Below are 4998 nucleotides of genomic sequence, written 5' to 3'. Positions count from 1 at the left end.
TCTACTTTGTAATAATGACCAAAATGAAATCTAAAAAGAACATTTCTTGGAGTACTCTTTCATATTGTGTAGTATATTGCAGTGATGTATGTTGTTGTCGTTGATTTTTTTTCTTAGTTATATATAGTTCATTTCAGATTGAAACTACGTTTTAGGATTTTGATTTTAAAGTGTCTTTATTTAGCTGTGAATAAACGATATCTTTATCTGCAGTTTGCATTATGCAGATTTATCATTCTCAGCATTAAAATTGTGTGTGTGTGTGTGTGTGGGGGGGGGGGGATACTTCAATGTTATCAGTGAAGACTTTAAAATGTGTACACTTACAGAATGAAAGATATCATACCTATATATATATATATATATATATATATATATATATATATATATATATATATATATATATATATATATATATATATATATATATATATATTATACATATATTACATGGCTTCGAGGGCAACATACCAGAATATTTGCCCCCGAGGTGACAGGAAAGCCCTGGAGTGTTATGTCGCCCGATGCCGAAGGCAGAGGGCGACATAACACTTCAGGGCTTTCCTGTTACCGAGGGGCAAATATTCTGGTATTGTTGCCCGAGAAGTCATGTAATATATGGTATATAACATTTTTAAAAAAAAAACCAAAATCTGACATATGTATTGAAGACTATGGACCTGTGTAAATATCTGGAAAAAACATGCAAATTGTTTTTTAAATAGTTGATTGGTGGGTACCAATAGTTTCGATAATAATGCTAAGGAACATTAACACTATTGTTGTTTAAATGATAACGGGGGACGGCTGAAAGTTATGAAGGCTGATTTCTCTTCCTCTATAAATAATTCCGAAATATTCCGTCTTGTTTCATTGCAGAATGTTTTCAGCACGCTGACACTTGTGCTTATAACTTTTGTTGTATTTACGGAATTTTTTCCTCAATCAAACTATCTAGTTCCTCTGAATTTAATGAACATAAAAAAACGTAGACGTTTTCCAGACATTTTCATTTTCGCCGAACTGTTTACGTTTGCTTAGCAACTGCCTCTGTGAATTTCGAACCCGATTTAATTAATATGCAGAATGATTACACGCGAGGGAATATAACGGTGTTCGGGAGGGCAACATAACTGTTTCCGGTGTAATATAACTATATCCGGCGTGATTCAGCAGTTTTTCAGGGCATATGGATAAAAATATCATATTTGTGATATAATGGGAAAACTTCTTCAAAAATGTTATATATATATATATATATTCCTTTCAAAAATGACAGTTGGACACAAAATAATTTCTGATTAAATTGGCACGTTTTACAAGCAATGGCATATTTTACATGGCAGACGTTTATACACGGGTTACCACTTCCTCTTACTCGCCTTTTGTGAAAGTTTTTAATACGGAAAAATAATTTTTTTTTCCTAAACATTTTCAGGCTTTCTTTAATAGTGTAAATTTAAATAGAAATTTTGATCTAGTTGATAATTTAAACACTTTAATGAAAAATAATCAGAAAAACTGCCAAATTCTTTAATTTTTTCTTTTCAGTAAGACAAACATACCTTTACAAATCTAATTAATTTCATGCGCCTTCCCTTTTGAAAATGAAAATATGTTATATGTGCTAAAGTTACATATTGGTCCAATGAGCCAGGTATAATTGTATACCTGTTTCTATTGTTATTTCAATTGTATTTGTATATATACACATGTCACAATAATAAGATATTTAAACACTTACTTCAGGCCAAAGAGCTGCTGTTTAAATTACAGACTTACTAAAACGGGCTCCATACGTATGTATATGTATTAATTAATAACTGTGTGCCCAGTTTATTGTTTCACTGGGCAATAAATATAAATGATAGTTTAAATAAACAGCTCAAATGCCAGTAAAATGAGAAACTCTTTTCTAACGCTCTTTAAGGTTGTAAGCCTGGTACATATGGGATAAACTGTTCAGAGCCGTGTCCTGATGGTCAGTACGGAGAGGGATGTTTTTCTGTGTGTCATTGTACAGAGGGAGAGATCTGTGAGAAAGAGGTGGGGTGTATAAAACAGTCAACTCCAAGAAATGGTTCAAATGTGTGTGATTGTACAGAGGAAGAGGTCTGTGATGAGAGGGTAGGATGCGTGAAAACTCCAGCCCCAAAAAGTGAGTCAACAGCTGACAATGATTCGATCACTACTGTATACAGCAATTCTACTTTGACGCTTGGTACAACCAAAGCGCAATTTATTTCCACAAAGGTGAACTAAAGTCTACTCTTTAAATTATAGGTCCGTCTACTTTGATGTACTGCTTATTATACAAATTATTTTCTTGAAGAAAGAGAAGCACACCTTAGACTGGAGGGTGTACGTAGCAATGATGTCATAATCATTGGGAGCTCTCTTGTTCTTCTTTGCATAATTTCCGTGATCGGTTATCTCTGTTATTCTAAAAGGTAACCAAACAAGACAAAACAAATTCACTACAATGAGCAACAAATGTTCGATAAACTAGGTTTATAAATCGTAAATAGTAATGATATTGTTCATTTCCAGGCCTGTAGCAACTGTTTCAAAAGTGGGGGGGGGGGGTGCAACTTCCCAAAAAATCTGACAAGCAAAAGAAAAAAAAAAAAAAAAAAAAAAAAAAAAAAAAAAAAAACCTAAACTGACCGAAATTGGGGGGGGGGGGGCAACTTCCCAAAATTATCTGACAAGCAAAAAAAAAAAAAACAAAACAAAAACAAAGACAAAAACAAAATACACACATAAAAAAACCCCCTAATTTACTGTCCAAATCCTAGAATTTGCCAGTGCTCGACCTTACAACATCGAAAAAGTGTGTGTGTGTTGTGTGTTGGGGGGGGGGGGGGAAACCATGCAGCATCTAAAGGAAAATTTACTATAGCAAAATACTACACTCAGCGTTCTACGGGCCTGCATTTCTGTGGACAACCATAATTAATTTTGAAGTAATTTATTGCGATCCAAAGTTTTAAATTACAAATTTAATGTTAAAACATTTGATATTTATTGTTATACCTTTCAAAATTAGTTCCTATATAACTGTTTAAATCTATACTTAAAAAGTTAAACATTTCCAATGTTTTACTGAGGGGTCATAAAAAATGTGAAATATTAGACTTATCGAAGAGATACGTAACACTGTGGCCCTCGGGGCGGGATCAGCTAAATCTTATCTACACTCGTTGGTGTTCGACATTGACAGAATTGACCGAGTTTTACTGCAGGTAAAGGAAATTTACATCATGGAAGCCAGCAAAAAATACATGTATGTCAAAAATAAAAGGTATAACAAAACATTTATTAACTGTGTTCTCGGGCAAAATGCGTTTTATCGACCCCTCGAAACTGTTTGCTTTCGGCCTAACGGTAGCAGACAAACAGTTTGGTTCTTGGGTCCGACAAAACGCATGTTGACCGAGAACACAGTCAATAAATGTATATTGTTGAACAACTCATCTAAAAAAAATGTTTTGAAGCAAAATCGGTAACTATAGTTCAATTAAGCTCTGCAAACTAAATTACAATAATGAAACCTACTTTATCAAATACTGAATAATATTTACTCAATTGAATTTGCAATGCCATACTAATAATGGAAGAATCAAAAGTCTTTTTTTTTTTTTACAATACGTTTACCGGTATTTGACAATTGATAAGTATCATATTTTAATAATTACATATAATAATATATTAAAATTCTACTTTTTAGGATCATAAAAAGAAAACGAAGAAGTAAGTAATATTTATGTAATTTCTTATATTAAGATAGAATGAGGCATGTGCAATGTATAAAACTACCATTTGATGATAGATTTTCAAAATGAAATATATTTTAGAGAGGGGCAGAGCTCATCTAGGGCCTGATGTCAGAAACACCGCAGAGCAATTCAAGGAAGACCAATGTATATATAGTAAAATAAGTTCTATATCTGTCCAGGAATCTCCTCTCCCTCTTGTAATCTCCGACTCACTCTATGGCCACAAAGATGATCCTATTTACCATACTCTTTCTCTCAGACTAGATCTAAGGGATGAAAAGTTTCTAGTTCCGGTATGTAGCTGTACTGGACCAAGGAAACCTCATTCAGTATCGAATATCAATATTCATAGTGCGTGTGAGGAGCCGTCGCTTAACTTTAATCCATTGATACGTTCTCACTCAGAGGGCGAGTCAGATTTCTTAGATAAAACAAAGGAGGATGGATGTGCAGAGGAGAATAGTGTAGATGTTCCACAGAAGAAGAGAATTCAGAGTAGTGAAATAACGAGAAATCCAATTTAAGACGATCGTTTGAAAAGTGAATTTACCGCTCAAGATAGAAACTTTACTGTAGCTGAAACTGAAAGTGAACACATCGAGAATCCTTATTCAGACGAATGTTTAAAAACAACCTTGAGGAACACCAGTTGCATTCACCTGACTCTTTAACTGAAATTTTTATTTGTCATCCCTAGGCATGAATAAAAGTTGCATAAATACTAGAGCAAAGTTCGTAACAAAGCAACGAGTAGGTCTTCCGTTGGAGTTGCGTACAGGAAGTACTGACCTTGGGTCAAGATCATTACACATTCTCAGATAAAAAGCAATCTCGAATGAAGTATTAACTTCCAATATTTTACCATTAGAAGACAGTAGAAAAATTTACAGTTTCTCTTTCAGTGACCTTGAACCTGTCCAAATGACCTTGCATGAAGCCCATAACAGTTTCCGGTTTTGGCCAATCCTCATCTGTTGGTTTCCGACTGGTCAAGATCATCTATTTTTTTCAGACCATACATCAAGTCAAAACATCTTATCTTCCATAGTTTTTTATTAGGTGTAAATTATTTGCAGATTCAATGCAATTATTTATGTCAATTATGGATATTGAAAAAAAATGGCTTCCTTAGATTTCTGCGCTGGCCTAAAATTTTAAATCCAAAACTTTAAGTCTTCTCAGTAAATAAAGTACAAGGTGTATTATGATACGCTATCAC

General features: G+C 33.7%; 1 long non-coding RNA gene across 1 annotated transcript; it reads left to right on the top strand.

Annotated features, from left to right (window-relative positions):
• Positions 1-2384: 2384 nt before the first annotated feature.
• On the top strand, positions 2385-4212 carry LOC133171764 (uncharacterized). The gene is made up of 3 exons (XR_009718862.1): positions 2385-2450; positions 3731-3753; positions 3833-4212. It is a non-coding gene; the product is annotated as an uncharacterized LOC133171764 (long non-coding RNA).
• Positions 4213-4998: the final 786 nt, after the last annotated feature.

Source organism: Saccostrea echinata, unplaced genomic scaffold (genome assembly GCF_033153115.1).
Source record: "Saccostrea echinata isolate AGI-Se365-2 ecotype Australia unplaced genomic scaffold, CSIRO_AGI_Sech_v1 ptg000054l, whole genome shotgun sequence".
NCBI classification, from domain to species: domain Eukaryota; kingdom Metazoa; phylum Mollusca; class Bivalvia; order Ostreida; family Ostreidae; genus Saccostrea; species Saccostrea echinata.
Note: the sequence above shows the minus strand (reverse complement) of the source record. Positions and strands in the feature narration are given on the sequence as shown.